Genomic DNA, 13,636 nt, shown 5'->3' on the forward strand with positions numbered 1-13,636 from the left:
GAATCATGAACTAAAGCGCTAAATCAGGTGTCCTGCTGAAGGAGGAACAACACCAGTCAGAGGGATTTTTCACAACCGGGTAACCAAAAATTCTTAATATTGGCGTATATTTGATCTATGAATAAGCATATATCACAAGTGCTTTATTTAATCATTCCAATTTTTCATGACATTGTCAATCAGTTTGTTCTTAATGACTTCCTTTCTGTTTCTGCTTTAATTGATGGCCTTTAAAAAAAAATGCCAGTGTATTAAGGTTAACCCAGTAAAAAGCACCCAATTCTGCCTTTGCAGCTGTAATAGATGGACCTATTTATTGAGTTCATGTTTGCCATGGGTACTATTTTAAAATATCAGACACTATCAGCAGGTCAGGGTCAATCTGCTTGCTCTTCCAGTCACAGTGGAGTATCTATGGAAACGGCGTTCATTTTGCATTGTGTAAAAAATTGAACAATTTAAATATGAATTGCATTTATTTAATCTTTATTTTGACAGGGGTCTTTCTGAGATCAAGGTCTCTGTCTTTTGTTTTTTTTTGTTTTTTTTATATATTATATACTGGTTTTACCATATAAATGTAACACAAATAATGTTTACTTGAAATTACTGTAACTTTTCTAAAATAATAATTATTTGTGTGTTTTTTTAGATTAAGTTAGTTACATAATTAATAATGTTTTGAGAAGAAATAAGTTAACATTTTGTTATGATGGTTGTTTCTTACAGTAGTTTATTCGAGGGGGTTGGTAGGAATTAGCTTATTTTGTGAGGTAGTAGTAGAGTGATTTATTTTATTGATCAGTGATGACTGACTCCTGTTTAAGGAGGTCAGAGGTCAAGTGGAGAGCAGGAGGTGCAAGTCCTGCAAATAAAAACAGCATCTTGCTGAATCACGACTGTTGACAGGATTTCAGAACACCTGCCCTCACCTTCACCCTCATATATTTTTTATAGTTGCTTGGATTTTGGTGGTTTATTTATTCAGTTAAATGTTCAATTGTATCTTCAGTTTGTTTTGAGAAACACGTAGGTCTAAATGCAGTTTCGAAGACCTGCTAAATTCTGCATGGAGAGACATGTAGAACCCTTTCTTTCTTGTTTAAAGGAATGGTTCAACATTTTGCTCTTTCACTCTTTTGCGGAGTTAGATGAGAAGACAACAGATCAGTTGTTTGGGCCATAAAATGTCAGAAAAGTCCAAGATGATGTCTTAAATGTCTTGTTTTGTCCACAACTCAAAAATACTCAGTTTACTGTCAGAGAGGAGTAAATAAAACAAGTAAATATTTACAATAAAGAAGCTGAAATGACTAAAAATGACTGATAAGCCGTCAAAATAGCTGCAGCTTAATTTAATAGTTGATTAATTATAGATTATTTGTTGCAGCTCAAAGTGTTTTATATTTGTTGTTAGGTTTATTTGTTTGTCCAGCCTTTTCGCCCTTAGTTGTGCATAATTGATTGATTGATTGATTGATTGATTTAAAGACAAAAAATGAGAAATTTCCACCTAGTGAAGCATTTTTTCTCTAGAGGCCATGGTAATGAATTAGCAACTACGAGTGCACTGTGCATGGTAGTTTATCATTTTTTGTTTTCAAATGTAATCTTACTAATAATCTGCGTTTTACTAAACGTAGCTGTAATGTGATTATGTCTTTTTTCATCTGTAACCGTAATAGAATACAGTTACCCTTTTTTGTATCCAGATTATGTAATCTCATTACATATAATCCATTACAACCCAAACTTGCGTGTCAAAGTAAATATAGAACAAATTACAGCCAGTAGCTAGTTAGCTTAGCTTAGCACAAAGACCGGAAAAGTGAGAAACAGTTAGCCTGGCTCTGGGTAGAGCTCTTTAATTAACATGTTATATGTAATTTGTTTAAGTGATACCACTGGTTGGTCAGCAGATTTTGTTACCTTTTGACAGGCCAGCTGTTTCCACAATTTTTTCTATAAGCTAATGGGCTTCTCCATTTTCTAATGAATAAACAGACACAAGCGTGGTATCAATCTTCTCATCTAACTCTCAGCAAGAAAGCAAATAAGCATATTACCTAAATGTTATTCATTTAAATGTAGTGGGTCCAAGAATAAACGGCCACATAAATCGTCTTTGCAAGCAGCTTATTTTGACCCACAGTATACTAATGTGTATTGTTAATCCCAGTACAGACCAAAGATGTGCACTTGCAGCTACTTGCGATGCAGCGTTCTGCAACATTCAGACAACCTGACAGTTTGCAACAATGCAACTAGAGGAGTCTGTATCATCTCCGTAGCAACAACTCTGGACTTCAGTTGTGACTGCTGGATGCTCAGGCTTCTTTTGGAGTTGGATTTAATTTGTGGCGTCATAAAAAATGAATGAACACAGTGATAGTGAGTGACTTGCCCCTGCTGCATTTCTAGTACTAATCAAGAAGTGAAAACATAAAAGGTGCGTGCGTAGGGAGCGTGTTTGAGCGGAGGCAGAGAAAGAGAAAGGACACACAGCTGTAGCTGGTCAAGGTCCAGACTGAAAAGAGCTCAGAAGTGAGGTTCTGGAAGCGAAAACCCCATTCATACTGTATTTTGAATTGAGGATTTAGATTATTACTTTTAATACTGTAACCCACCCAAGACGCAGCATGAGCTGTGAGATTGTTAGACGCTGGTATTTAGTCCTGTAGAAGCCACAAGTCCATCTGATGTCAGCCTTGTACTGAGAAAAACGACTTTGAGTCACAATGTCACAGAGAAGCACTACACCACAATCCTGAAGTGTGACGGTGACGTCTCTGATTGGAGGTAGCTAACATTAGCAAACATGAGTCATACCAATAATGTTGTTATGCCCGCTGACTGTGTACTAAATAAGATTTCAATCCATTTTATATACCATCTATGGCTCCAGCTCATTATTTGGACTGCAGTACTTATTTTTGGATGTGCAACTGCTACATATTGCTTCTTAAAGTTTCATTTCTTGGAAACAAACCAATGTATGCTACACCTGACAAAGTAGTTTTGGTGCATAAACCTAACCAAACGGCAACAGTTTCACAACATTAACCTGCTTTATGGAGGAACATCGTCGATAAACTACATGTCCTATTTTTCCTATTTTCATATTTTGTTATCTGCACACTGAAGGCGCCAGTAGAGGCTACATAGCTTCTTAAAATCATATTGCCGTTACCATCTGTGGCACTCCAGCCCAGAGGTTATAGCAAGAAATGTTAATAATAGCAGCAACACAAAGTGTCCAAGTTAAGGCAATATAATGAGGGATGAGAAAGTGTTTGTCCTTAATGAAGACAAGCTGGTTATGTCTTCTTTGTCTTCACTTATTGTCATTTTTAAAAATAAATTGGATAATAGTTGTGCACTTGGTTGTCTGCTTTGTATTATTTTTCCTAGACTTATGCTTTCGGAGCTAGTCAATAATTATTGAGTTATTACCAAAACAAACAGTTAAATAGTCTTACATTTATAACCTGCCCCCTGAGGGCAACCATAATGCTGATGTGGCCTGGGATTAAACTGAGTTTGACGCCCCTGCTCTCGTGGAAGAATGGCCTTATTAATCAGTGAAGCATCCTTCTTTCTGGGAATACAAACATTTAACATCATTATCGGCATAATACGCATTCAAACAGTATTATCGTGACAAAGAAACTTATTTAAACCCAGAAAAAGGGATTCTCCGCTTTTGAATTGAGTGTTTGCAAATCATTTTCCTGACTGGCCCATTTTCAAAGGAGCTCCATGCAGCCAGAAGAAAACTCGACTTTGATATTCAATCAAAACCATGTCAAATCCCATACAGTCAACGCTGAATGAAAAGCTCCAAACTGGCAGCTTTTCAGGAACCAACAAAAGCATCCGCTTCACCATCACTTCATGTGTTTTATAGTTTAAAAGAGGAGTAACATATACAGGCAAGGCATCAAACCCACAATATGCACGAATAAAGATATTCCACTTGCCGTTATGGAGACCTGTCTCTGGAGAGCACTGGAGCATATGTAGGCTATAGGTAGCCAAAGGTCATGATTATAAAGCGGTTCAGCGCTCCATGATTCAAGGTCACTTCTTCTGTTTTGTAAGATCAACCGCCCTGCTCGTGGGTATTCTATACATACTGCGCTCTCTGCTCGCTGTGCATTTAGTGGTCAGGACCTTTTCAGTGGGAGAAGAGAGCGAAGGCTTCGGGGTGGCTTTAACATTTAACACAGAGGAAGAGGCAGGGGGCCATGTTTAATGCAACAGATTTCACAGCTGTACAACACGGCGGCATATAGATGTATACTGTGCAGAGGGTCCAGCAGGGACAGGTAAGCTGGGAGTGATCATAAATCTCATGTAGAGGACCTGCATGTCTAACAGCTTCTACTGGCTGGTAGTTCAACTGATTGATTGACTGGTAACACTGACACGTACGACACTCTTATAATGTCTTGTTCTGTGGTTATAGCAGTGTATATTATACATAATGATTTACTGGTTGATAGTTCAATTACTTGATTGATTGCTTACACTTTCTATAATGCCAGTGTTTATAATGCATCACAAACATACATACGTATAATTCACTTTCTGTGCTTATAGCAATGTATTTAATAATGATTCATAAAAATGATCATAATATATTTCTCTTATGTAATGTTGGACCCAAAAAAATGTTAAGAGTGATTATAATGCATTATAAAATGCTTGTAATGTATTACAACTGTGAGGGTTATAATAATTTATTATCCCACGATTCTTTCAAAAAAAAAAGTCAGTGAGCAGTTTAAAATGCTTTATAATGTGTAGTGATTACTGTTATGAAGCATTATGAATATTTATGAGTGCTTATAATTATAATTATACATTGCTATAGTCACAGTATGATGCATTATAAATGAGCGTGGTTGAAATAGAAAGTGTTGCTGATTTAATTATTTCTAACAAAACCGCTGAAATCTAAAACTCGTATTGATTAAGTCTGCAAAATTATATAATCTGAATTAAGTCTTGTATTCTAAATAGCACTTTTTACTAGATTACATGACAAAATATGTGGACAGTCCAGTCCACATACGTTTTTGGTGTTGGCTGTTTTCATGAAGACATCTTACTCCTGCACCTTACAATAACATCTCAAACAACAGAGGCTAAACGGACGCTGTCATGAGATAATCAACCATCTCAGTCAATACGCACGCTCAATACGCGTGGGTGCAAGATCTGGCTTATTTTTGTTGACAGGTGCTAATTCCCAGTTTTGATATATGAATTTAAGATTTCTCTTCTTTTCCCTCCAATTTATACAATATATTTTACAATATCTATGTGATTAATCTATGTGGTTTTCAGATGTTTCTCACCCTGGGTGATGTGGATTGTTAATCCCACCTGCAGTCATAGAGCTTGTCTGTCTGTTGGTGCACATGATGTATAATATTGACTGTAGTTTCCACTTTTCAAACATTTTGACCTGAAGTGGGATTGAAACGTTGTCATTATTAAGCTTTTGTGGCATGGAGTAACCCAGGTGTCCACATACTTTTGGCCAGTACTAGTACCAGGGGCATATCGGATTCATCCATCATCATTGCATCATGGATCCCTTCAGCACTGCTGTCACATTTGAGCACACAGCAATGTCAGTCCAGGCGAGCTGAGAAATGAGAGCGGCTGGATGATCATTATTTGTCTACTATCATAGTCTCCATATTGCTCACTTCTGAATCTCATAGAAAAGTTATTTTCAGCCAGCTGATGGAAGGTGCACGGCCAGCAGCTCCGTGCACTCATGCCTTCTCTGCGGGCAACGGAGGAAACATGGTCATACTGATGTGGGCGATAACCAAGGTCTAATACGCCACTCCAGGCGATACTTCACTGATACAGTCAAAGTTTATCTTTTTCTTTGCTGTACTGTACAGAACATACAGCCCACAATCTGTTCATTCTTTTTTTTCATTGCTTTGTCTACAGCATTGTGTACAGTGTGTGCAGCACTTTTTTTTTTGTTTAGGGTCAACCTTCAGCCGTCTGTGTTGGTAAAGAACAGTGTGGTGAAATACTAACAGTGAACACAATACTTACTTAAGCACGTAAATAAAATCAAATGGGTTACATATGTCTGTGTTTTTTTGTTGCTGTCAGCAGGATTACAGAAGAGCCACTGCCTCGATTTTCATGAAACTTGTTGCGAGGGTGTAGCACGGGCCAAGAAAGAACCCATTACATTTCGGAGTGGATCCAGATCACGGGGCGGATACGCAAATTATTTTTCACTCTCTTTTAACATCGTGTGATCGAGCGTTTGGCCTTGGCGGACGTGTTCGCTCTGTGACTGCCCTACCAGTTTTTAATGTAATGTTTTCATTTGGCAAGAAATTATGTTTGTGTTTGAGTTTTATGAAAATTAACCATGCTTTCAAATAATATGACTTTAAAAAGCAATGCATCATGGTGTTCGTGCCAAATCTAATATTTATTGAGTTTAACAGTTTGGAGAAAAAACATCTTATAAGTAACCTAATAAACCCTGTAATTATTAGAACCTGAGAAAATTAATATTCAGTAATATTTTTCTTTTAGCCCCCATTTGCATTTATAACCTTATAAACATTTAATAATTATAACACAGTATATTTAGTGCTAGGAAAAATTCATAACAGCACAGTATAGGACAAGTGTGGAGGGTGGGGACTATTTTTTATTCATGCATATTCATGAATCCTTGAGCGCTAAATGAGGGCAAGGTGTAGAGCTAAATGTAAGTCATTTTAACAAGGTATTTAAACCTGTTTTGCAAAAATGCACAACTGTATGCACGTATGCACAATTTATTACTTCTTGCAGAGCATTTTATATTGTATAAAACATGACTGGAGATAGACTTTGTACATGTTACATGTTTTTTTTAACACATTTATCAACATCAAATTTCAATAAATGGAGGCTGCTGCATAAACAGCTAATGTCAGAGTTGTAAATCAGCCGGTAAATGTTTGTATACTCCTTATAAATGCCAAATACGGGGCCTTAAACTGAGTGTTCACTAATATTCTTTATGAGACCTTAATTTTTGACGTCATGACCCATAATATGAACATGATGCAGCAACATCAATACCACTGCACTGCCTGCCTGCCTATAGCAGCCTGTGATACATAACCATGACCGTGCCATGTCAGAGAGAGTCATGCATACTTTCATAACCTGCACGCACACACAGAGGGGCCCGAGGGGGCCACTGTCACGGGTCCAATGTTAAACATGGCACGAAACATGGTCCACATACCGATTGGCAGCTGGAAGTCGAGGACAGAATGATTCATTAGTCCAATATGTAACCTATATGATGTAGGTGTAAAGTGTAAATATACATTTGATCGCACTTTAAATAATTTTGCAATACAAAAGTCAACATGAACAAATACATTCTGACAGCATAAATATTTATGCAGAGTAGTTGTCCGATTTAAAAGAAACAAACTGAGACAGGGTATACGTGTGTTAAGACAAAGACTCCATCTTCATAAACTGCCATCAGTGCCCTTGAGCAAAGCAACAAACAGTATATTGTGCAGCCGCTCAGCAGCTGACAGTGACAGTGTTTTGTTAGTGATGTGCTCTCCTGGGATGTGAGTGTGCGTAACCCTCATCTCCCCCTGCAACCACGTCCCCCCGGGCAGTAAACAGAAAAAGGGTAAAACTCATCTGTCTAACTCCGACTTTGAGTGCAGCACTGCAGGGAAATTAAAACTATCCACTGAGAGACGTATTGAGATGAGGGCCTGCAAATACTCAGCTCCATCACAGGCCGAGAAAACCACCAGACTATTCCCATGAGATACTCCTCTAGTAACACTGCCGCTCTGCTGTTTATGATCTAAAATGATTTGTCATTTCCTCCAGAGATGCTCCCAACCAGCAGGCCCGTTTTATTTGCGCCATCCGGCGAAGTGTGGCATTTTACACTGACGGATCTGCTGTGAAGCCAGAGCACAAGTAAAGCTAAGAATAGCTGACGGGAAGCCAACAGCAGCAGAAGCAAAGACGCTGGTCCAAGGTTAGACTAGGACACAGGAACACAAGCGGACAGGAAGACACATCTGAGTCAGGCGGCCTTTCAGCAGGGCAGGGAGGACGTTGTTGATTGGACAGAGCAGGGATAAACACACACACACACACACACACACACACATAAACGCACATATGTCTGCTGGATGGTTTATGTGCTGTGGTCACTAACCAGAGGCAGGGTGCGTGAGAGCTGAGTCAAGCTGCAACGCTGAGCTGAGCTGAGTAGTCTGACTTCTCTCTCTGGTTTCACTCAGTGCAATTTAAAGGATATTTTGGATGAGGTTTAAACACGATAAACACCACAGATATCAAATTAACATTTGCTGTCACAGCAGGAGGAGCGGCTACAGTGCACAAGAGGAGACCGAAGGCCACTCCTCACTTGATCTCATCGACCAAATGGACAATAAATGCCTCAGAAATGAAGAGTAGCATCCAAGAGGCACAATGAGGTGTGAAAAGACACCTCGGTGAGATGTTATTTTCATATCAACAAGGCATTACACATCACAGGGTCATTAAATGCAAGTCAGCAAGGTGTTGCATGTTAACCAGGCGTTATTTGCATCTAAACGTGTTAACTGTGTCTCATTAAGGTGTTAATTGTGTCTCAAACAGCCGTTACTTGAATCAAAACCAGGCGCTAATTGTGTCTCATTATGGCATTAATAGTGTCTCCCACATGCATTACTTGCATCTCAACCAGGCGTTATTTACGTCTCAACCAGTTGTTGTGTACATCTTATCATATTATTTTCATTTCAATCAGGCTTTATGTGCGTCGCAACTAGGCGTTATTTGCATCTCAACCTGCCATTATGTACATTGCAACCATGTGTTATTTGCATCTCAACCAAGTGTTATGTGCTTCGCAACCAGGCGTCTCAACCAGGAGTTACTTACCTTTTACCGTTTCAACCAGGCGTTATTTACCTTTTAACCAGGCATTATGTACGTCACAACCAGGTGTTATTTGCATCTCAGCCAGGCATTATTTGTATGCCATCCAGGTATTGTTAATTGTATCTCAAACAGGTGTTACTTGCATCTCAACCAGACGTTATTTAGGTCTCAACCAGGTGTTGTGTACATCGCCACCAGCCATTATTTGCATCAACCAGGCATTAGTTGCATCTTAACTAGGCGTTTATCTGTGTCTCAGCATGGCGTTATTTGCCTTTCAACAAGACATTACTTGCATCTCAATCAGGCGTTAATTAAGATGCAAATAACACCTGGTTGAGATGTAATCAGCACCTCGTTGACATGCATTTTAACACCTCTGTGATGGTAATGCCTCGTTGACATGAAAATAACACCTCATTGACGTGTCGTTTCACACCTCATTGTTTTTGTGGTGAGCCTCTTGGATGGTACCCTACATTTCTGGTCACGTTTTTTTGTCCATTTTTCCTTCCATACCCATCCATCTCTATCTCCCTCCACAAACAACCAGTTATTGGTCACGTCCCTGATGACATTTCTGGGAATTGGGAACAACGTTATGAAACCTTCAGCTGCAGTTGCCTGTTAAAAATCAGTCAGGGGAGGGCAGTTTTGTTTCATCTTGCACAGGAGAAACCTGGCCAAATTCATGCATTTTTTTTTGTCTTGCTCCAGATTGTCTAAACAGTTGCTGTCTCATATTTCTGAAAAGTTTTTATTCGCTTGCAGTTGTGAAGAATCCAGACAAATCCTGTTTCAAAACCAGGACAGTGTGAAATTAAAGTGATGGTGCCAGCTTAGAATAAGTTAGGATGAGTGTAAAACATGTCAAAACAAGAAAAATGTGTTGTTTTAAAGAAAATATATTTCTTCAACCTCACAATATCACAATGCAGTGTTCTATAAATTGGAATAGCTTTAAATGCCAGGTTATGAGAGCAGATTTAATGCTAATATGAGTAATTTTCTGCATGGTTTTGACCTCAGACAAGAAGATAGAGGATCTACACTGACATGATTCTCATCTCGCCTGATATCTGCTTATATTCAGAGTAAAATGTCATCAACCAGCCAGATAAAGAACACAAGTTACAAGCTCTGTGGAAAGGCGGGTCTGTGGGTCTATGTTTTACTTGTTTACAGTGTTGGTTGTTTGACTCTGGGATGTAGTGGAGTAGAAGTATACAATGCAGGTGCTTCAAATAAGTACAGTATTTGATGTTTAAAATCAATTAACTGACTAATTACCAGGCAGCAGAGCCGAAGCTCTGAGTTCTGTTCTTATTTAGGTTAACATTAATATTCACTTATGTTCAGGTTCTATATGAAATATTGTGTTAAATAAATATTTATTTTTGTATTTTTTTAAAACTCATTCTGTTCTGTATAGATTGACTTATTCTTAGACCGAGTGATGGAGCAAACTGTTTTAAAGGAGGGGAGACTGTAGTGGGAGCACTGGGGTGTCAAATGGTTTACATGGCTCACTGATCAGAACTTTGCTTTGGGGCCCCACAGAGGTCAGGACCGGCTCTGCACAGGTGGGTCACAGGCGATTTTATTTGGGTCACAGAATAAATAAAAGATTATGGAGGAAATTCTGCAAATTTAAGACTTAAATATAGAGTACATCTTTCATAAAGCATCTAAAATGTGTATATTGTTTTACTGATGAGAGGAGGAAACAACAGTGAGGTGACCTTATTTCGTTTACAAAGTATTTACATGTGTACTATACATGTTTTCAATAATATGAATCAAGATAATATAAGGTGAAGTGGAAATGGCAGTAAAAATGCTCACTAAATGCAAATGATCTCTGTACCCCAGTGGTTTGTCATTTATAAAAAGCGGGTCCCTATGAAAAAAAAGGTTTGGGAAACACTGCATTAAGTTACAAGTACTTTACAGTACTCGAGGACATGTACTTAGTTACATTCCACCAGTGTTCATTTATTTGTTTCAAATCATTTAAGAAGAAAATTATTTTTAAAATTACTTTTGGTTTCTTTTCTGTTCTGAGCTGCACCACAAGACCGGAGTCGTCACTGGCAGATTATCAAACCGTGATGAACTTCATTTATTTTGCTGGTGGCTGCCGGCTGAAAAACACTTTCACTCCCAACCTGTCAAATCCGACAGCTTGGTCACGCGTCGAGAGTGAGAACGGTCTCGTTTGTGAGACACAAATCTGTTGAGGTCAAACTGACTGAAGCTGTGAAATCACTACAGAATTTAAATTAATGACTACAAATGCTGTGTAAATTTAAATTATCATTTATTATTTCTTTCTATTATTAATAATGAAAATTTGAATAATTTCATTTGAATAGATATTTAAATTTAAAATCATAAGTGTATCCTGAGTACAATCCAAATCTTTCATCTGCATATCTGTCGCCAATAGAGCTATGTGAGCACAAATGGGCCATAAATGTCCTTATCCTGTGAGATTTTGGAAGTTTATATCTTAAAAATACATATTTATATATATATAAATCATATATACCTAACTTTTACTTGTATAATCAAGTGGATTTAGCCATGAAGAGATAATGAAGATGCATTCTAGGTATTCTCATCTTACCTTATTTTTACATGTGGGGTTTATCTTTTAATTTTATTGTCATATTATTATTAATTATTATTTAAGAGGAATAAAATTCCCAATTCAAAATGTTTTCAATCAAGTTTTCTACAGCCGTATCTTTTCCCTTGACTCTTGAAAAACACCCACCGGTTAAGTTTTCATTCAGCTCACATCATTGTATTCTGTAGTTTGTTTTTTATACTCTTTTTTATACTTTTCCTGTGCAAATGCAAAACAGCAAGATTTGAATCTTGAATCTTTCTGAAAGGAATCCCTGAACAATATGGATATTTTACAGGCTGCATTTCTGTAAACAGCGAGGACAAACATCCATATGGTAGTTCTAAATGTTCTCTTCTGAGCCCATATGTTACATGTCAATGAGTGCTTTCCACCTTTAAAATCTTTGCTCGACTTTTATGAATTATGAATGTGATTTTTGCACCTACATGCACCTTCACACCCACATACCGCCACGCTGTCCCACCTGGGAACTGCCCCGAACAAACGGTACAATCTGCTGTTGTCGTGAGCACAATCAGGCTTCCCTGATGTTTATGCATTACCATCGGTGTGTGTGTGTGTATGTGTGTTGTGCATGAGAACAGGAGCAGCCTTGACTGTGAGGAAACAGGTGGTGGGTGGTGGTGGTGAAGAAGACAGAGAGCTGTCTTATAAGCAGGACTGATGCTTTCTGTCAGTGGAGGTTATGGACTGGACCCCACAGTGTGCTTACCATTAATTGAAGGAGGTCAGGGTCGGAGCAGTGGGCAGCTTGTTTATGACCGACCTTGAGGCATTGGTCTGCAGTGTGTGTGTGTGTGTGTGTGTGTGTGTGTGTGTGTGTGTGTGTGTGTGTGTGTGTGTGTGTGAGGTTGACAGCCATATGGGTCTCAGTGGACTCAGACTGACTTCCTTTTAAAATGACCTGCCACCGTCTCAGTAAATCAGAACAGTCATTTCACATTTTAAAGGGCCAGTGTGTAGGATTTAGTGGCATCTAGCGGTGAGCTTACAGACTGTAAACACCTCGTCTCACCCTCTCCTTCCAAGCACGTAGGAGAACCTAGAGTGGTCACAAAACTAACCAAAAATGCAAAAGTCCCTCTCTAGAGCTATTGTTTGGTTTGTCCATCTGAAGATACAAAAGACTCAAACACATAAACAAACACACAACAAGTCTTATTTTCAGGTGCAATTTTAGAAACAATATTTAATTCCAACTCCAGCTGTACAAGTACATTGTCTGCGATGTAAGGGTAATCGTCAAGCCACAGCTTGAGTGCTCACACTGTATGTGTTAAATAGAAAATAAAATTGCCCTCTGCCCCCCGTGGAGCATTCTGTCTACTGGCAATTTTCAATTTGTTTGAAAGCTCAGAGGTGAGCAGAAGTTTGTTTGCAAGCAATAATGCTATCAAGGCAGAAATGTGCTGCCTTGATCTGCTGTGCCATCCCAGCCCAGTCTCATTCACAACTTGTTGCGCGCTGCAAAGATGAGACGGGGTACTGTAGTACGTAGCGTGCACCACCAGGGGTCAGTCTTTCTGCTGGTGGAGCGGGCAGCGCAGCTGAGTGAAGAAACATGACATCTGGGGAATAAGTTAAAACACTAACAAGTAAAAAAAGAAAAATGCCTCTGCCCTGGGAGTATTTGGGTCGAGTCCCAATGATAAAAAAAAAAACAGCAAACTCTGCAGACTAGTGATTGGTCAGACTAGCGTAGCATGTTGAGCAAGTGTGAGAGAGCATGAGTGGCAAACTAATTATACCATCTATGGTGTCAGAGAGTGATGGTGAACGCAAGCTGAGTGGAGGAAAAGGTAAGCAGTGAAGTTGTCCGTCTGGCAGTAAATGTACAGTTTAGGTCTCAGTTTCTCCAGTGATTTAGGGCTGCAGCCTCTCAGGACCAAAGCAAATCTCCTGGGTGTGTGTGTTGTTCCTAACTTTGGGAATAGCCTGCTATGAGGAGCAGCTCCGCCTATGTTAAGGGAAGACGAGCTGAGCCATTTTTCACTAGTTTTA

This window comes from Lutjanus erythropterus, chromosome 16 (assembly GCF_056507025.1).
Source record: "Lutjanus erythropterus isolate fLutEry1 chromosome 16, fLutEry1.hap2, whole genome shotgun sequence".
NCBI lineage: Eukaryota > Metazoa > Chordata > Actinopteri > Lutjaniformes > Lutjanidae > Lutjanus > Lutjanus erythropterus.